The sequence below is a fragment of the Muscardinus avellanarius genome (assembly GCF_963383645.1).
Source record: "Muscardinus avellanarius genome assembly, chromosome: 3".
NCBI classification, from domain to species: domain Eukaryota; kingdom Metazoa; phylum Chordata; class Mammalia; order Rodentia; family Gliridae; genus Muscardinus; species Muscardinus avellanarius.
In genome coordinates, this window is record NC_137788.1 from 136,466,556 (window position 1) to 136,488,055 (window position 21,500).

The window sequence follows — 21,500 nt, forward strand, 5'->3', positions numbered from 1 at the left end:
AACTCGACAAACGTGGCCTTTGTCCACCAATATCTATGGGGCTGTGGGAAAGAGTTCAAATATGGGGTGGTATCAACCTCTATCTCTCAGGTCCAACTTGGGAGTGCAGCCAAGGTGGGAAATGCCCTTTGGGTGTGATGGTGAGAAAGCGCGCCAAGAATTCTGAGCATCCGTGTGGTCACCAGGGAGAAGGCTGGCAAGACTGTATACACTATAGGGGTAAAATATTTAGGAAGGAAAAATCAGGAGACTAAAAAAAAACAGTTTTCAGGTTTCCTTGTCTTTATCCTTCATCTTGCCTTAATCTAGCCAGGCTGTCTGTGACACTGACTGTAGTTACATCTGTGATTTCTTTTGTCTGTGTTGTATTCTTCTGTTTTACACTCTCTCTCTCTCTCTCTCTCTCTCTCTCTCTCTCTCTCTCTCTCTGTGTGTGTGTGTGTGTGTGTGTGTGTGTGTGTGTGTGTAGGGACTGACTGTAAGGAATGGTCTACTAGCAGCCTGCCAAGTAGGAAGGACATTTCAAGTGCCAACAGTTCCCATCTTGGGCCAGAGAGGATGTGGGAAGGAAGCTGAAGTAGGGACGCCCCAATGCGCCGGAGCATCCGAGCCGCCCATGATGGGAGACAGCGCTGGGCACGGTGCTTGACCCCTTTCTGCTCACAGGGAAGCCAGCACTGCTTGAACACAGTAAAAAAAAAAAAAAATTAAATGACTTGAATTTGGTAATAGATCACTCCTAACAAAAAACCTGGACACAGCCCATTTGATGGCTTGTTAATTTATTGACACAGTATCAGGTCTCGAGGTCGCGTCTTGGTGTTTTTAGTGTTGTTTCCCCGTGTGCACAGCGGCTGCTGCTGCTCTGGGCATCAGCTTTGATGTTGTCTGTGTTGGATGAAAGAGAACACTTTTCTTCCAGATAGTTCTGTTTTTGTCGGAAAAGAACGTGGTTTTGTTTTTCTGTTGTTGGTAGTGGTGTTTTTTGTTTGTTTGTTTTATGCGGTACTGGGGTTGGAATTCAGGGGCATTCTACCTCCGAGTGACACCCCAACCCTATTTTTTATTCTTTATTTGAAACAGGGTCTCACTGAGTTGCAACAGGCCTAAGTAGCTGAGGCTGCCCACAAACCACAATCCTCCTGCCTCAGCCTCCCGAATGCTGGGATTACAAGCGTGCGCCACTATGCCTGGCTAAGCACATGTTTTTGAGGTGCCTCTAAAGGCTTCTCCTAACAGTACATTGTCCAGAAATAGGTAAATGTGGGATTTTTTTGTTTAAAGATTTTACTTTAAAGCACTCTTACACTTAGAGAAAATATGGATCCCTGTGCTCAGAATCACTTTTTACTGAAATACTTGAGAGTAAGTTGCTAGTCTGATACACTATCGTCTCCCCCAATTCTGTGTTTCCTATAAATAAAGATGTTCTCAAATATAGCCATTAAACTTCCATCAAGATCAGGAAATTAAAATTGGTATGTTGCTACCATTGAAGCTTAAACATTATTCAAGTTTATCCAATTGTCTCAATAATGTTCTTATACTAAAAGTCTCTGGTTAAAATCCAGGCGTGGCTGGGCATGGTGGCGCATGCTTGTAATCCCTGTGCTTAGGAGGCGGAGACAGGAGGATCGCATAGGTTTGAAGCCAGCCGCGCTGGCTTAAGAGACCCTGTTTCCAAATAAAAATATTTTTTAAAAAGTAGTCTGGGAGTGTAGCCCGGAGGTAGAAGGATTTCCATGAAATTTCCAGGAATGCCAGTACCACAAAAAAAAAAAAAAAAAAAAAAACTGGGCGTGGTGGCACACATTTGTAATTCCCACGCTTGGGAGGCTGAGACAGGAGGATCATGGAGGTTCAAAGCCAGCCTCAGCTACTTAGTGAGGCTCTTAGCAACTTAGTGAGACCCTGTTTCTAAATAAAATATAAAAATAGGTCTGGGAGTATAGCTCGGAGGTAGAAACCCTCTGGGTTCCACCCCCCAGTACAACAACAAAAAATAAAAGTCTCTGGTTCAGAACCCGACATTGTAGGGATGGGATGTAGCTCAGTGGTAGAGCCCTTGCCTAGTATGGTAAAGCCCCAGCTTCACTCCCTAATGTCACCAAATGAAAAAAGATCACACGTTGTATTTAGCCATCGTGTGTCTTGTCGGTCTTCCTCTGATTAGGATCCACTTCTCAGTCTTTCCTTGACTTTTATGAACTTGGTGTTTTTGAGGAGTTCCGGCATTCATTACACAGAGTGGTCCTCAGTTTGGGTCTGATGTTTCTTCGAGATTAGAATCAGGTGTGCGTGTATGCCAATGCCATCCTGTACTCTACTAAGATGTAGGACTACAATGCACCAATAGAAAATATAAAAAAAAACAAATTAGGCAAAATAAGAAAAGAAAGGAAGTAATTGCCCTAAAGATAAAAATGGTGGTTTCTGGCAGTTGAGAGACAGGGGCAGTTGGAGGACTGTGGGGATCTGTGTATGTTTTATCTTGACCTGGCAGTAGTTACATAAGGCTTTATTTTTTTAAATTATTTGTTATACGGTACATTTGTATTTTAGCTCCTTTTCTGTACATGTGGTATAATTTTGCAGTACTAAAGATGTGGGGCTAAGTCAAGAGACAAGCAATATTTGTTCTTCTCTTTTTCCCTGAGCATCATCTAGGCATATACCTCCTAGAACTAACTTATGTGATAACGAAATAATCATGTTTCTCAATTTCTTATTCACTCTTTTATTCACCAAAGAAGATTATTCTGAAGACATGTATTAGAAAACAAAAGCTTGCTGGAATTATCAGTCACCTCCGGGGTTGCTAGTATGTGATGTGTTTTGTTCCTCTCTGCTACTGTGGAGGTGGAAAGGGTAGCACCGTTTGGGGCTGGGAGTTGTCACAACAATGAATAAACTCTAGCTGAGATTTTTAAAATACAAAAAATAAAAAAAAAGAATCGGTTTATAAATTTTGGGCAGGAAAATCACAGCCGTGACTGTGGGTCCTTGTCTTGTTTCCTCTCTGGTGGTACATGATGTCAGCTTGTTCCTTTGCTCAGTCATTTGTTTCAGCATGGACACTTTGGTTTCTCTTTTACTTAATGACTTATGATCTCTTACTGTCATTATTTACTTTGAGACTCATATATATTTAAGTATTTGTCAAATATATTTGAATATTTGTCCTATATTTGGTCAGGAGAAATCATTTCCTTCTGGCTGCAGGGAAATAGGTTCCATCCTTGGGGAAGGAAGAAAGGAAGGGAGGGAGGGAGGAAGGAAGGAACAAGGGAAGGAAGGAAGGAAGGAAGGAAGGAAGGAAGGAAGGAAGAAGGGGGAGATCTCTAAGTTGCGGAGGGCCTCACTGAGTTGCTGAAGCTGGCAGCAAACCTGCTGTTCTCCTGTCTCAGCCTCTCAAGTACTAGGTTTACACTCTTGCTCCAGCACACCCAGCTCCATTTTCTATACATTTAAATGTACTCATTCAATTCTTTCTGTCTTACTTAACTGGCTCCTCTAGACATGAACCTCTCCCTTGATGGGACCTTCCTACTGGTCTAATAGGGCCTGAGGCAAACCAGGAACTGCCTGTGTGTTTTTATATACTCTGTGCTATCCAGTATGGTATGGAAGTAGAATGCCCCTGTATTCAATCCCTAGTACAAAACAAAACAAATATTCCACTATTGCCAGTAGTCATGTAACTCATTAAGTATAAATTAACTAAAGTAAAATTTAAAATTTGGTTTCTCAGTTGTGCCACCTATGTTGTAAATGATCAGTAACCACATGTGGCTACCACATTGGAAAGCGTAGATATACAACATTTCCAACCCAGTCTTGGCGACACATACCTGGAATCCTAGTACTTGGGAGGCTGAGACAGGAGAGTGACAGGTTTAAGACCAGTCTCTGCAACTTAGAGCAACTCTCAGCAACCTTGTGAGACCCTGTTCCAAAACAAAAAGTAAAATAAGGCTGGGAGTGTAACTTGAAAGTAGAATGCCCCTGTATTCAATCCCTAGTACAAAACAAAACAAATATTCCACTATTGCAAAAAGTTCAGTTGTACAGCTGTGATCTATCCTACATAAACCTGTTCTGTTTTGCTTCTAATTTAACCCCAAACCTCCCCATTTGCTTTTCCACCTTTATGTTTCATTGTTCAGATGATCTACTGAGTCATCCTCCAAACACTGGATGGTCCTTTGCGCTGACCAGCCGGTCTCCACACCCACATGACAGCAACTTCACTAATCTCACCTCTAAGTACCCAGTCCCCATGCCCTTGGGGCCATCCCACTGCCCCAGATCACCCATACAGTACATGGTCTGCAAATGGAAAATGTTAGACATATCCTTGTAGTGATTATAAAACAAGAGTTATCACTCCTGTTTGAGTTTATGAAAACCTTGTGCTTTAGGCTATCCATGGGTACTTCAATTCTAATTTTGTCTTTCTCATTACCCAGCACCCAACCCTTGGCATAGAACCTCCTCCTCCAAACCAGAGCTTTCCAAATTACAGGATACAGAAAAATCTAGAAGGATTGTTGAAACGCAATGTCTGATGCAGTGGGCCTGGGTGGGCCTGAGAGTCTGCATTTCATGAGCTTCCAGTGCTGCTGCGGTCACTGGTCCGAGGACCACACCAGCAGATCCTGGGTGGCTGAGCCAGTAGCTTTGGGTTTGGATAGGATGTGGTTCCTTCTCTTAGAAGTCGCAGGGGCTCTGCAGTTGCAGAGGGGATTCCTGTTGGGGATTCACAGCCAGGCTCAGGAAGGAGGTGGAGAGAGGGAGGGAAGCTGGGCATGGGCCTTTTCAGCAGGAGCACAGGTTTCCAGTCCATTAATTTTAACGTAATGCAAATCGGTTTATGGAAGTGCTGACATGCTCTTGTTTAAAAGCATGAGTAGCATGATAATTAAATCTCCATCTATATTTTATTCTAGCACATTTATGGGGTATCCTTGCCCAGCTGGTGTGATAAATTTCCAGCTTTATAATTATATAAACTGCAAAGTACTCCCCCCCCCCAAAAAAAAAGTGAATTGTGATGCCAAAAACAAGGTGGGGTACATTAACTCAGGCTTCATTATTTCAAGCTGAACTCAGTTTTATCCTGGAGTTTGACCGACCACATTCACCCACTAAAAATATCCTGAAGTTATGCTTTCTAGTATGCAAAACAAGGGGAGATGGGTGTCTGGTTAATGTTGGTTTCTGGCACCTTTGCTTTGAAGCACGCCTTCTTGGTGAGAAGCCAAGCACCCTAAAATTCAGGCAGTCATTCTCTGCCGAGCAGAGAAGTGAAGCCAGTCTGAGCAGAACCTTTTGCTGGGAACCAGGAGCCTGCGCCTGGGGCTGCGGTGACCTGTGAGGTGACCCTCTCTGTGGGTCTCTGGCACACGGGAAGCCACGGTGCTGTAACTTCTAGAGTGAATATATTGTGACTTGAATTTTTAATTCTTCTTCTTCATCCCTTGAAAGAAAGCTCTCCCAGCACAGCCCTTTAGAGAACTCTGAAGTTGTGTTTCTTTCATTTCAAAGAAGTGCTGCTGAACAGAAGGGACAACATGCTTGAGATGTCCATGAAAGTTTAGAAGCAGGTGGCAGAGGAGAGCAGGGAGTTGAGCCCCAGCCCTGGGAGGAGGATGGGATAGAAAAACTCAAGAGTGGGTGACAAGGGCGGCCTGCCACCCCAGATGCGGGGAGCCTCCTCCGTCCACACGCATGGCAGTAGACAGAGCTCCTGGTCACGCTCCTACGCGGTTCACAAATCAAGCCTGTTAGTAATTCTCCTGAGAAACGCCACCAAGAGGGGTGGTGTTTTATTGCCTTTAGGCTGATCTGATGTGTGAGGCCACCCAGGTCCCCGTGTTTGAGGAGCACAGTCAGACAAATCTGTCAGCACGCTGCATCTGGAGCAGCTTCGCGCTGCCCCAGCTGGGGCACCGGGGACCTCTGTTTGGGAAGTGCTTCCAGGGCCAGCGTGGTCCCGGGGCATCAGGTGAGTGGCTGGGGAAGAGCGCTGAGAAGTGGAAGTCCATCTGCACTGCGTCAGAAAACAGCCTCGCATCTCAGCTCAGCTCTGTGTGGTAAATCCATCACACCAAGGCAGCACTGTGGGGGCTTGGGATCATCTGGCCCCAACTCAGCTAGAGAGAGGCAGGGCCAGTACGATCCCCATGCTGCGCTGAGCTGTCTGCATTCCCACTATATCCCACTGTATAGATGTCACTATTCCAAACCAACACAGAAAGAAAGAAAAACAACATCCCTTCTTAGGGAAAGTATGCTGGGCGTGTTGGTGCACGCTTGTAAACCCAGCATTCGGGAGGCTGAGTCAGGCCAGCCTCAGCTATTTAGTGAGGTCCTTTGCAATTCGGTGAGACCCTGTTTCAAAATAAAGAATAAAAAATAGAGCTGGGGGTGCAGCTCAGAGGTAGAATGCCCCTGGGTTCAATCCCCAGCACCATACACGCACACCCAAAAAATATGCCTGAGGAAGAAATCACACACTGTAGGCCCCTTGGAATAAATGAGGGTTGATTCTGTGGATCAGTTGTGCATACAACTTAGAGATCTCACCAGACTCCAACCCTGCTGCTTTTCCCAGCCACCAGCCCTCGAGTTCCTTCTTGGACACAAATTAAGCAAGCCTTTTGTAACATCAAATTAATATTGCTACTCACGCGGGCTCTCTGCTCTCATGGCCTGTGCAAAGCTGCAGGCCCTTGGCCACGGCTACTTCTGCTGTCCTCCGGAGACTCCCTAGGGAGTGGCGCTGGCATGGGCCTGGCCCCCTCCTGGGTTGGTGATGGTTTCCGCCATGGCCAGCGTGGCCTGCAGACAACATGGAATCCAGTCTCCTTTCGGCAGCATGTCTCCCAGCCTGGTCCACACCTTCGTTTTTATTTTCCTACTCCCTCACAAGGACCACGTCAATTCAGGAGTCAGTTACCAAATAACAGTAACATGTTCATTCTGGTTTACGTTTAGGAAAACGATTTCTTTCTGTCATTTGGCTATTCTACCCACAGTTTTCCAGCCCCACTTAAAAAAGCCACTTCAGTGTATATTTGCACAGCTACCAATAAAATGACATTTTTGAGAATCATGGAACCCTGTTCTTCTCACATGGGTCTTCTTTGGCTTTCAAGGTAGGCCTAGTATTAAACAAAAGGCTTCAGTGTGCATTGCGTTTGGCCACCTCTCGATTCCAACAGCGTGGATACTTTCCTGTCCTCTTTCTTTTCCTTCCGCATCCTTTCCCGACCAGGCACATGTTGAATGTCCATTTGGAAAGACTGAAGCTTCCAGACCCGCTGCTCCCGGTGCCTCCGTCACTATTGCTTGCAGTTCTCGGCCAGGTTGAGGTTTGACTCTCCATCCACGAGGTAAAGTTCTGGCTGAACACTCGCGGCCCGAGTTTATCCAAAGCCCTTCTGGTTGCCAGCCATTCCTTTGGAGGAGACCTGTGTTTTTTCCTTAGCAACAAGTTTGTTTGGGAGTAAATTACAGAATGTTTCACATGGTCATGGCCCCATAAGCTATGTCACATGCATCCTCTGTATGCTGGGTACCTTACAAATGGGTTGAAAAATGAAGGTCTTTATTTATTTTTAATCATGGATTTGTTTATTTCTCTGAATGTATTTATAAGGGTGACCTTGAAATCTGTCTTTTAAACCTGACATTTGGTTAGGCTCACATGTGGGTGTGTGTGTGTGTGTGTGTGTGTGTGTGTGTGCACGCATGTGTACTTTTTTGGTGCATTACAGTCTCATATCATGATGTAAGTCATGTTAACAGTAACATACATGCACAGTGCTCTTGGGGCCCCCTCCTAATACAGAGTACCCAGATTGATGTTGGTATATATTCACATGCATTTGCATGGTTTCTGTTAGTATTTCCATTAATGAGCCTCAGTCTTCCTCCTCCCTACCCTTAGACCTCCTCCCTGGCTGCACAGAGGTCTCTCCTCTATTTTCTGGAGTTTTTCTTGTATGCCAATTACTCCCTATTTGACACATATTTCCCCTCACTCTCTGTGGTTGGCTGATCTTACTTAACATAATGTTCTCCAGGTCCTTCCATGTTTTGCAAATTATATAATTTTATTTTTCTTTGTTGCTGCGTAGAACTCCACTGTGTGTATTTCCATAGCTTTGTCATCCATTCATCTGTTGATGGACACCTAGGTTGGTTCCATAATTTGGCTACTGGGAATTGTGCTGCTATGAACATAGATATGCATATATGATTGTAGGTCTCTGATTTCAACCCCTTTGGAGTGATACTTAGTAGTGATATGGCCAGATCATATGGTGGATCCATTCCCACTTTTCTAAGAAATCTCCACACTGATCTTTATATTGCTGAACTAGCTTACACTCTCACCAACAATATAGAAGAGTTCCTATTTTGAAAAGTGGAGGTCTTTAAAAGCCAAGTAAATTGGAACACGGCAGAACTTTACTATGGCTTCTAGACACCTTGGGACTTTGAAAGGATTCACTGGTGTAGTTGGGTTCACTGTAAAGAATATTTATCAAGATTATATATGTTTAGAGATATAAATGTTAGGCACGCAGATCCTGCTCTCAAAAGCTAGCAGTATCAATAGGAAAGAAATAATTGTGACCCAGTGTCACATGAGTGTTATTGAGGCTTCTGCATGGTGTTATTATGAGTCCTGGTGAAAGAAAATTGAATTCCAGTCAGAGTTCTGGGAAAGGGTAAAGGAAAGCGTGGCGCTGAAGCTGGGTCCTAATAGAGTGTTCCATATGGACACATTGGTGGAAGGACATTCTAGGAGAAGGGGACAGCATGAGCCATGGGTGGCTCAGAAGCCCCCAAACGCTGGGGAATGCTGCTTCACCCGTGTGGCTGATCTAGAGGTTGGGTGGGCGGAAGGGCCAGGAAGCGAGGCTGTCAAGGCAGTCCTTGGGGAGCTCTCCAGGGCCTGGCAGGTGATAACTCACATTTGTTCAAGATCATCTCATGTACCAGACACTTTAATTCATCCTCTATATATGACACTTTATTTAGTGATCACAGCATCCTGGTCAGACGGTGGGGATCGACAGATGCATGACCCACGAGGTGGAAGCAATGTTTTTACCCTTGAAGGCCACCCTGTTTTCATCCAAGGATTGGATCACTCCCAGAAGAGTGATAGGGGCTAAGAAAAATAAAATCTTCATGGGATATAACATCTCTGGTTGATTTGGGCCAACTTGGTTTGGATCATATAAAAGGCATGTTCGTAAAAAAGCCAGGCATGGTGGTGTATGCTTGTAATCTCAGTACTTAGGAGGCTAAGACAGGAGGGCTGCAGGTTCAAAGCCATTCTCTGCAACTTAGTGAAGCTCTCAGCAACTTAGCAAGACACTGTTTCCAACTTAAAATATATAGGGCCAGGGGAATATGTCAGAGGAAGGCCCCTGGGTTTCATTTCTGGTAGAACAACAACAACAAAAAAAAAAAAAAATCAAGTGTACAGTTTTAACTAGCAAATGCTTAATCTGATTTTACAAATCCAAAATGTGATGTAGTTTGTAGTTTGCTTACTGAAGCAAGTCAGAGGAAATGAGAATGGATATCCAGGCTGTAGATATTTTCTTATCTTTACAGGCTGACTTCTTAAAAGCAGAAGCCCCTGATTCAGGGAGATACCAAGATTTTAAAGGATCCAGGGCACACTTTGAATTGTGTATAAAATTGTGCATAAAATGTTTTTCATAGTAATGCATGCATGTGCAAAGCTTCTGTGGAGAACGTGCATGCTTTTATATAGTTCTCAAAAGGATCTGGTAGTCTCCAGAGCAAATAGGAGTCACTGATTTATAGGTTACTGTAGAATGTTATATTTTTACTTCTTCTTCAGTGCCTGGATGATAAGATCCCAGCTTGTTTGCCTGGGAGGCATGGACTTCAGGATCAAATAGACTTGGCTTCAAAGGCTGCTTCCGCCATTTGCCACTTGTTTAACCTCTATTAATGTAAGCCTTTGTTTCCTCCCACTTCAATGTAGAAAGCAATATGGGGGGAGATGATGAGTCAGCGTATCTTACTCACGAGTTACTCATGCTTTACTTACATCTGCTATGTAAGTAGACCAACCATGAGATTACCAGGTGGCTGAGGAGGGGAGAGGCTGAGGCTAGAACCTAGGAGAGTGTAAGTAGCCAAAGAACATCCAGAAAAGGGGAAAATGCTGAAGGGGACTGGGGAGGAGAAGCCAGGAGTCTCCAAGGTCACCAGAGGCAAAAGCCAAGGGAAGGGAGAATGTCAAGCAGTCAGCCATCAGGGTGGCATCAGGCTGGTCTCCTTGGATGAGGATGGAGGAGCCACCCTTGGTTTTATATTTTAATCATAGGTTTTTACTTCTCCAATCTGTGGTTCAGGAGTTATTTGATGAACTAAAGTATCTGATGAACTAAACTGTCCTTTAATTTTTTTAATCTTTTTATTTTTTGGTGGTACTGGGGATGGAACCCAGTGGCCTTCTACCTCCGGGGTACACTCCCAGACCTAGTTTATATTTTATTTGGAAAAAGGCTCTCACTAAGTTGTTGAGAGCCTCACTAAGTAGCTGTGGCTGGCTCTGAACCTGTGTGATCCTCCTGTCTCAGCCTCCTAAGGACTGGGATTACAAGTGTGCGCCACCACGCCCGGCTGAAGACTCCTTTATTAATTCAACATAAATGTACTGGGTGTCCATCATGTGCCAACCAAAACAATTCAGGTCTTGGAGCTGGATTCAAGGAGGGCCCACCTTTAGCTGCTTTGGACTCTAACATTATTTCTACTCCTACAGTTGCTAAGAAGCATAGAATGGCCAGATGACGTAGGTCTGTGATGTAGCCTTGAGCAGGCCACATGACCCATCCAGGATTAAGGAATGGAGACTAGATTGTCTTTAAGCATCCCTGGTGTAGGATAAATCCTGCAAAACCACCCAGACAAGATGGAAGTCATGGATGGTGGTCAATGAATATCTTTCACTTATGCACACCGCTGTGGTTATGTTCACTGAGCTTTATTTTGCATGATACCTCTTCATGAAACTTCCCCATCTTCTTGTAACCCTTCTGTTTTCTGTGCCTGGATGGTACCTATGTTGATGTGTGCTGAGCAGATAATCCATGGTATCTGAAAACTGGCAGGTTATTGTAACACAGAAATGTTACAGGATATTCTAGACAGCAAAAATAACATTTGCTGAATGCCAACCACAACCCAGGCCCTGTGCTGTATTCTTCCATATCCATGACCTGGTTTGGGGAAAAAGTGCTCTTTATGGAGATAGATGGCAGTGCCCTGCAGATCAAATCATGTTTCAATGAATGGTTTTCCTAGTACAAAACCACATGCAATAAAAGACTGATATAGCACACTTGGCCGTAGAAGGTGAGTGTTAATCCTGGCCTCCTCACACCCAGCTCACCAAGGAGCTCTTCTTTACTTAAGTTGGCTCCCAAACCTGATGACTTTCTGAATGAGCCTGGCTTTCCTCTGGATGGTTTGAAATTGGTCCTTTGCACTTTCGGGCTTGTGTAGGCACATGTATAAATGTGCGTGCACACTGCTCAAAGGGGAGGCTCTAAAGGAATCACTCTGGGTTTATTGCATTTCCCTGCCTGCCCAGTGGTTTGTTTCTTGTGTCTGTGGCAAGCGTCGACCTGTAGCCCCACGTGTTCCTGGTTTACACATTGGACAGTGGAGCCCATAAAAAGGATCATGAAGCTGAGAGTGCTGTCTCAAGCTGCTGGGCAGCTGGGGGTGGACAGATGCTGCTGGCCCAGCTCTGCTCAGCTGGGGACATGCTGGACTTTAGGGCTCACAGGACTTCCCTGAGCACCCCACCTGAGGTGGCCCTGCAGTCACTCTCTGCCCAGTGCCCCTGCTCCATCCACTTCTGTACTCAGGATGTACAGTCCAACAGAGGGGAGACAGGGTTTTCCTTAGTTAGCTATTGCCTGTCTTCCCCACCCTGAATGGAAGGGGAGCTCTCTGAGAGCTGAGAACTATCGACCTCACTCTCTACCGTATCCCCAGAACCTAGAAAAAAATATACTTGGTGCATAGTAGGTGCTCAGTGAAGATCTTTCAGATAAAGAAAGAGAAAGAAGAAAAGACAGGAAAGGAAGGGAAGGAGAGAGGAAAGAAGGAAAGAAAGGAGACTTAGCAGGATGCAGATTCTTCTTTTATCCAGAGAACTGGGGCTGAAGAGACTGAGGCCTCAAAGCTCATGAAAGGTACCCTCTCTTTGGGTGGCTTCTCTATTTCCGGAGCCCCTCAGCCCTGACTTCAACAGATGAGGTCTGTCATAGTAAGACTAGCACCCTGGAGCCCAGAATTGCCCTCCTCTCCCTGTCCCAACTGTTTCCACATCCAGAGCTCCTTCCCCAAAGGAATTTCTTCCCAGAGCCCTGGCAGCGCCGTACGCCTTCAGGACACCAAGGGCCAATGGGCAGGATGGCAGCCAGGTCCAGCCCAGGGGGGCAGCAGAGAGGGACCTCAAAAGACACTTTCCCCATGGGTTTGGAATAAGAGGAACCTATTGGTGCTCCCAGTGCTTAGTAGGTGCACAGGACGCTATGACCACTCCACTGTGGCCCAGCAGCATTCTGCCCAAGGACCATCATGTCTTGTCATGCCAGGGATGGCTCACTGTTGGATGACAGGTCTGGAGAATGCAAGGGAACGGGTCCGTCCCTCTTCCCGCTGACTTCCCACCTCACACCTCGCTGGGGGCCGTGCGTGCTGTCCTTGGCTCTGGTGGCCTCTGCTCTGTAGGGCATCTGCTATAGGAGAACCCTGGGGCCTCAGTGGCAGTGCTGTCCCCTGCCCCTGCTCTGGCACTTCCTCACATCACAGTCACTGGGATGACATTGGGATGGCCTGGGAGGGAGCATGGTTTCCTTGGCGACCACTCCTGGCCGGTGGGAGCCGGGGCTGGCTCTTCAGTGGCTCTTTTGGCGAGTCCAGTGGTGGGACTCCCTGCAGGCCGGCTTCTCCAGGGTACATGGGCCGCAGCCAAGAGCAGCGGGTGTGGCTGCCAGGTTTGGAGAAAGTCTTGGAGACTTTGGGGAGAATGAGCAGAGCCCCACACCCTCGCTCCCTTTCTTCTCCGCTCCCCGCCTGCAGTTTTAATAAGGGCAGGGGCTGGATTAAGTGTCTTGGCAGAATCCAGCCACCCGAGTCCTTTTTGGCAGTGGAAAGGGAGTGCACATCAGGATCACATTCCAGATGCGGGGATGGAGATTTGGGAGGGATAAAGGAAAGAGAGTGAGAAAATTAAATGTGGCGAGAAATGGATTTTCCCTTTCTGCCGTCTGAAAATAATTGAGTTATGTTATTTTTTAAAATAATCTGTTTGGGTTTTTTTCCTGTTCTCCGTCACACTACCAACTGCCTTGCTGATTTGAAAGGGAGCGGAGGGGGGGTGGGGGGCCTTCATCTTTGGCCCTGTGCTATGATTCCTACCAAATACCTCAACCTTGGGTGAGGTTCTAAGAGGTGGCTTTGCTGGCTGTCAAAGTCCCACAGGACTCAACGGTGGAGAGAGGGGCTGGAGGCCTGGCTTCCTCGGGAAGAGGTGGCCCAATCCTTTCTCTCAGCTCCTGCTGGCTTTCTCCTCTGCTCAGGCAAGTGCCTGTCCCACCTCCCCAGCCTTCCCCTCCTTTGGGCTTTGAAAGGCTCAGGCACATTTGGCTGGACACACTAGAGGTGCCCGTCTTGCCTCACGATTTGGCCTCAGTACTTTTCTCGTACTGGGGAGAGTACCTCCTTACGAGCTGTTGCTTGAATTCTGTCCTTGGCCTCTCTCCGTGGAGGTTTAATGGGGAGTTCTCATGGCAGAGTTGCCCTTTCACCGAGACCCCTTTATTATCTGTCCAAGGATTGCTGAGTAACTGTTAGTAACTGAACTTTAACTGTGGCATGTGATACTATGAGATGTGGGCTTTCTGTCCAACAGAAATCCCTGTAGATGGATCTCCCTTTGGACCCTCTAGATGGGGTGCTCTGTCCTCTCAGGGTGACAGACGGGAACAAGCGTGGGGCGTCCCAAAGCTTCAACTTCAGAAACAGATTTCCTAAGTTGATCTCCTGGCTAAAGAACTTATTACCAGGCCGGGTGTGGTGGCACACGCTTGTAATCCCTGCGCTTGGGAGGCTGAGACAGGAGGATCGCACAGGTTCGAAGGCAGCCGCATTGGCTTAAGAGACCCTGTTTCCAAATAAAAATATAAAATAGGTCTGGGAGTGTAGCCCGGAGGTAGAGGCAGTGACTTACCTGTAGCATGCCTTGGTTTCACCATCAGTATAATGGATACAAAAATAATGGTTTTCTCCAGTTACCATCATAAGCAAATAAAATCATGCACATAATGTCCTTAGAACAGTGCCTGCTGCTAATTGATTAACATTACAGTCTTGTAAGACCATTTCAGTCAACTATAGACCACTTATATGATGGATTGTGGCCGCCTAAGATTACGGTGAAGCTGGACAAGTCTCTCGCCTAGTGAGGTTGCCCTTTCTTTATATTGGAATCCAACATGCCACTCATATGTTCGTATGATGCTGGTGTAAATAAACCAGTTGTATTGCCAGTGGTATAAAACTGAAGCACTTATATATAGTTTGTAATGCTTGATAGTTATAACACATGAATGTGTTACTGATGTACTTATGTGCTATACTAATGTTGTTTTGGTATATTATTATTATTATTATTATTATTATTATTATTATTATTGTGGTACTAGGGATGGAACCCAGGGGCATTCTACCTCCAAGCTACACCCCCAGCCCTATTTTTTATTCTTTATTTTGAAACAGGGTCTCACTGAGTTGCAAAGGGCCTCACTAAGTAGCTGAGGATGTCTGCAAACCACAATCCTCCTGTTTCTGCCTCCCGAATGCTGGGATTACAAGCGTGTGCCACCACGCCTGGCTCGTTTGGTATTTTAGAGTGTACACCTACTTATAAAAAAGTTCACTACGAGATGGTGAAACGTGCTGCAGCGACAGCAGCCTCACAGTCCTCGTGTTTACTGTGTCTTTTGCTTGACCGCGTCTTGATTGAGTCATTTCCTGTGCTTGGTTTAACCCGCATGGTGCTTTGTTGACCGTGACCCCTAAGTGCACAAGCCCTACTGGTAATGTTGCAGGAAGAAGCCACTGGCCTGGGGGATGAAATTGGAAGTGATTAAGGATGAGACAGTAGAACATCGGTGACAGTTACTGCTCATCAGTCAAGCATGTCCATCACCAAAGCTATGGCTCTGAAGAAGGAGAACAAGGTGAAGGCAGCTGTTGAAAGATCTGCCTCAACGAAGACAATGAGACTAGCAAAAATGTGAGAAGGGAGAAACATGTATCCAACCTGGAGAAGCATGTAAGGAAAGGCTGGCCCCAGTCGCCACATTGAGTTCATTGCTAGCTCTGGGTGGCTTTAAGTCTCCAGGGATCATTATTGGTTACATCATGCAAGAGTGAGTAGTGTCTGAGTGCTGGTGTGGAGCAGCCCAAGCACTTTTGGAAGCTCTGGATAAGCTAACTGTGGAAGGAAATTACTTGCCAGAGCAAATCTTTAGTGTGGATGAAGGCACCCTATCATGGAAGCGGGTGCCTGAGAGGACTTTTATCCATAAGGAGGCTGAGTCAGTGCCAGGTTTCAAGGCTTTTTAGGCCAAGATATCAGTCTTGCTGGGGAGCAGCATTGCAGCAACGAATCGAAGTCTTCATGACCTGGCACAGCGAGAACCCAGGGTCTTCAAGCAAGTCGGCAAGCACAGGCAGCAGCTTGAAGCACCTCAGTAAGTCCAGCACTACAGGAGCCACCAGAAGTCTTGCACAAGCTAGTGACCCTTCGGAGATGCCCTCCCAAATTGCTGTGTAGCGAAATGAAGTGCTGTGGCCCGGTGTACACTTGCAGCCCCAGTACATGGGAGGCTAAGACAGGAGGACCACAGGTTCACGGCCAGCCTCAGCTACTTAGTGAGGCCTTCCGCAACTTAGTGAGACTCTGTTTCAGAATAAAAAATAGGGCTGGGGGTGTAGCTCAAAGAATGCTCCTAGGTTCAATCCCCATTTTCAAGAAAGAAAGAAAAGAAAAAGAAAGAAAGGAAAAAAGAAAGAAAGAAAGAGCAGTGCTGTTTGGAGAATAACATGCCTCTCAAGATTCTGCTTACCTGGGTTTGTGTTAGTATGCTTTATTGTTTTGATATAGCAATAAAACTGACTAATGATGCTTTTCTCAGAACTTGCCCCATTGGTAAGCAACTCTTAGCAACATCGTGGCCATTGCCATTTTTATCTTTGCTCACTATCTTGGAGACCAAAGGCTAGTTATTTTGCTTCTCTGAGCCTCAGCTTCCTTTACTGCCTTAGTGTAAAGCAGGTATACTGATAGAATTGTCCAGAGGATTGAGGGACTGTGAGACACTTAGTTCCGGGTGTGACACCTAGTGGCAAGGATAAAAATGAGTTTCTGAGCCCCTTCGTTCTGCAGCTGCCTTGGTCCTCAGTCTACACCTTTTCCCACTCTCCTGTTCTTCCCTTTGCCTCCTCCCTTCTGGTAAAATCAGTCAGGCAGTTCATCTCCAGGACCTTATACATGCCCGGCATGGTGCTCAGGGGCCCAGCGTCATGGGGTATTCTCCTAGTGTGTGGGATATTCTCCTCGGAGGTCAGATGTCTGCCTGAAATTCCTTCCTGGCTCCATGGCACTCTTCATATTGCCATTCTCTCTTCAACCTTGAGTTATCTTTGATTCTGTCTATTGTTACGGTCCCTTCCACACCCAGCGTTGCCATCCTACGTGACTTCACTCATGTCATCGACAATCCCTCCGTTCTACAGATGAATAAACAGTCCTAGAACCTTGCCAGTGGCTGCTCAGCAGTAAGTGGAGCTGAAGTGGAAATCTGGGTGCATGGGAATCCATCTTCTCTACTTCCCACTCTGCTATCATGGGTCTGCTGGTTCCTTAATGTTTTGGTCCTTCCTTCCTTCCTTCATTTATTTATTTTTGTAGTACTGCAGTATTGGGATTAAACCCAGAGACATTTGACCTCTGAACTATACCTCCACCCCTATTTTTTATTCTTTATTTTGAAACAGGATCTCACTAAGTTGTGGAGGGCCTCACTAAGTAGCTGAGGCTGTCTGCGAACCTGCGATCCTCCTGTTTCAGCCTCTCAAGTACTGGGATTACAAGTGAATGTCACCACGCCCAGCATAGCTATCTGTTTCTGTGCTACAAACCACCCCAAAATGGAGTGCCTTCAAACAACGATTTACTGCTTATTATTGTTATCTCCCATGATCCTGAGAGTTGGCTTGCACTCAGCTAGACCATCTTTGCCTGGCCTCTCCTGCAGCTGCACTCAGGTGGTGGCTGAGGGTAGAGTCATCAAAGGTCCCTTCACTTGTGTGTCTGGCTCCTGGGTTGGGAAAAGATAGGGTGACTAGCGATCGCTCGCTTGCTTGCTCGCTCTCTCTCTCTCTCTCCACCCCCCCATGTGACCTTTCCATTTTGCTAGTTTGAGCTTCCTCACAGCATGGTGGTCTTCAAGTAGACAGATTTCCCATATACAGCTGCCTTTGCCCAAAGCAAGCATTCTTTTTTTAATTTTTAATTTATTTTTATTGGTGCTTTGCAATCATACATAACATTGGAATACAAGATTTGAGAGGATATACAAGCACACATCATCCAATTAGTCCTCATCCAGTCCCCATCCCATTCCCTCCCCCTCCCTCGATCCCATGCTTGTTTGGTGATTAACTTTGATACATATGTTTATGTACCTCCTGCTTTTTAAAGAGGCTCCATCCTCCCCTATTCCATACCCTCTGATTGGTCACCTTAGTTGCTTCACTATAGGGCCCTTTCTATAGCTCGACCAATTCCTGTTGCCCCTTTCCTCCTAGTTATTGCTGATTAGGGGAAGCATCTGGTTTTAATTTTCTGCGATATTTCTCTGTGTATAACGCGTTGCAAGTACCGATCCCACTCTTGATGGCCCCAGTTGTGGCCTGGCTACCCAGTGGACTGATCCAGACCTTGTTGGCTCAAGCAGCGGCCTTGCCTCTTGGGAGGCCCCGAATCTGGTCTCGCTGGCCCCAACACTGGCCTAACCACTCAGCTGGGTCTGATCCCAGCCTCGCTTGCCCCAACACCAGCCTAACCCCTCGGCAGGCTCCGATCCTGGCCTTGGAGGCCTCAATAGCGGCCTTGCCTCACGGAAGGCTCCGATGCCAGCCGCTGGCCTTGGCACCAGCCTAACCCCTCAGCAGGCTCTGATCCCGGCCTCGGAGGCCCCAGCACCGGCCTTGCCTCACGGCAGGCTCCGATCCCGGCCTCGCTGGTCTCAATAGCGGCCTTGCCTCATGGAAGGCTCCGATGCCCGCCATTGTCCCCGGCACCAGCCTAACCCTTCGGCAGGCTCTGATCCTGGCCTTGGAGGCCCCAGCACTGGCCTTGCCTCACGGCTGGCTTCGATGCCAGTTGTTGGCCCCAGTACCGGCCTAACCCCTCGGCAGGCTCTGATTCTGGCCTCACTGGCACCAGCACCATCCTAACCCCTCGGCAGGTTCCGGCCCCGGCCTCAAGGCCCCAGCACTGGCCTTTCCTCACGGCAGTCCCGATGCTGGCCGCTGGCCCCAGCACCAGCCTAACCCCTCGGCAGGCTCTGATCCAGGCCTCGGAGGCTCCAGCACCGGCCTTGCCTCACAGCAGGCTCCAATCCCAGCTTTGCTGTGTCCGTTGCCGGCCTCACCCCTCGGCAGGCTCCAATCCGAGTACCCTCTTCGCCCAACCAATTGTCCCACATTCTCGAGGGTGTGTGGTGGTAGCATTCTGCCTCTGGGGTCATTACTTCAAAGGTTCCAGGTGTAATGCATCAGATCTCTGCCTCCCCTGAGTACTGGCCACTGCCATTGCCACTGCCTCCACCATTTCAAATCTTTCCCAAGCTCTTTTTCCACTCTGAATGTTGTCCAGTGTTCCTAAGCATGTGTGACAGTAGCATTCGACCTTTGGTGTAATTTCTCCAAAAAAAAAAAAATAAGGTTGGTAGGCTCCGATTTCTGCTTTTTCCTGAATACAAGTCTCCACCACCAACGCGGAGACCGCTTTCAGCACTGCCTTTCTCCTTGGTCTCTGCTAAAGTCTCTCTCCTTACAGGTGATGTCCAAGATTCTTAACAATGTAGAGAAGAAGCAGTCCTCCTTAGCAGGGAATTTTTCCAATAATTCCAGTTCATTTGGATAAGTTTTGTCTGCATCTCCAGTATCTTGACATCTGCCACAGCTTCCTTGACACCTCTCTGATATTTTCCTTTTTTCTTTTTCTTTTCCTTTTTTACAGGGTCCTTCCAGGTGGAAGGGGGGTCGCCTAGGGATGCCCCGCCAGCGCCTACCCACCCGCCCAGGGTTGGGGCAAGAGGCCAGCCAGAGCAAGCATTCTAAAAGATCCAAATGAAAGCACCCCATTACTTGGGAGGCTGAGATAGGAGGATTGCGGATCTGAGGCCAGCCTCAGCAACTTAGCAAGACTCTGTCTTAAAATAAAAACTGAGCTGGGCGTGGTGGCACATGCTTGTAATCCCTGCACTTGGAAGGCAAACACAGGAGGATCGTGCAGGTTCGAAGCCAGCCACACTGGCTTAAGAGACCCTGTTTCCAAATAAAAGTATAAAATAGGTCTGAGAGTATAGCCCAGAGGTAGAAGGGTTTCCAGGAACCCCAGTACCAAAAATAAATAAATAAATAAATAAATAAAATAAAAAAACTGAGAAGGGCCAAAGGGTATAGCTTGGAGGTAGAATGCCCCTGGGTTAAATCCTTAGTAACTGAAGAAGGAGGAGGAGGAGGAAGGAGAGGAGGAGGCAGAGGAGAATTAAAAAAGATACCAGTCATCTAAAAGAAAATGGACCCAAGACCCCAAGTACCTGAACATATGGTTCTTCGAGATGTGAATAACTATATGAACAATTGTTCTGTTCATTAATTATGAGAACAATGAAGTTTAGAGCTCTCCTAAAATAATATCTGTCACCTCTCAAAGTACCAAACATCCATAAGGCCTGTGATGGTCAGAGTATGGGCTTCCTTGGACATTACTGGTACAACTGTAAGTTTTGAATGTTATGTATGGAAAGCAATTTGTCAGTATCTGTCAAAGTTACAGGTACACATATTCACTGATCTAGCAATCCACCTCTCGGTCTACAGCTATTCTTATAATTGGAGAAAGCAATGAGCATACATGACTCTTCACTGTATCCTTGTTTGCCTTTATAAGAGGTTGGAAACAATCTAAATGCCATAGAAAGATTAGTCAAATAAATCTCATTTCATCCATACAAAGGAACGCTGTGAGAACTTGAAGAAAAAATGGGAGTTTCTATATGTGCTGATCTTCATGGATTTCCAAAATAAAAGTTGTTGTAAACAACAACTATATGTGTATGTATACACACACACATACACCATATATGTGTGTATATATATGTGCTTATATATATGTGTGTGTGTATATATTTATATATATAATATATATTTGTGTTTATATATGTTTATATATATGTGTGTATATTTATATATATATTTATATATACACACATATATGTGTGTGTATATATATGTGTGTGTGTATATGTGTGTGTGTGTATATATATATACATATATATATATGTATATATATATGTGTATATATATATATATATGTATATATATATATATATATATATAAAAACACAGCCAGGCACAGTGGCACAGGCCTATAATCCTAGTACTTGGAAGGCTGAGTTAGGATCATAAGTTCAAGGCAAGCCTCCGCTACTTAGTGAGACCCTGTCTCCTAATAAAAAGGTAAAAAGGGCTGGGGGGTGTAGCTCAATAGTAGAGTGCCCCTGGGTTCAATCCCCTGTAACACACACACACACACGCACACACTGTAAAGTGAAGGCAGAAAGATAAACATACACACCCCTGGAAAGAAACAAGAGACTTCAAATATTGTTCCTAATAATGACTGACTGAGGCACAAAAGTAGGAGAACATTTTACTTTTACTCTTCTATGTCTTTTGAATTTTGAATGATATGAATCTCATTTTAAAAAAATATTAAATTGGGGCAAGAACAAAAGGAAGAGCCGGGCGTGGTGGCGCACGCTTGTAATCTCCGCGCTTGGGAGGCTGAGACAGGAGGATCGCACAGGTTTGAAGCCAGCCTCGGCTACTTAGTGAGGCTCTCAGCAACTCAGTGAGACCCTGTTTCCAAATAAAATATAAAATGGGTCTGGGAGTATAGCCCAGAGGTAGAAAGCCTCTGGGTTCCACCCCCAGTACCACCAAAAAGAAAAAAAAAAGAACAAAAGCAAGGAATTAAAACCAATAAACTATCATCACTGGAGCTCTAGATCTGGAGTATACTAACGGTCCATGGATACTCTTCATTAGGACCCAAGTTT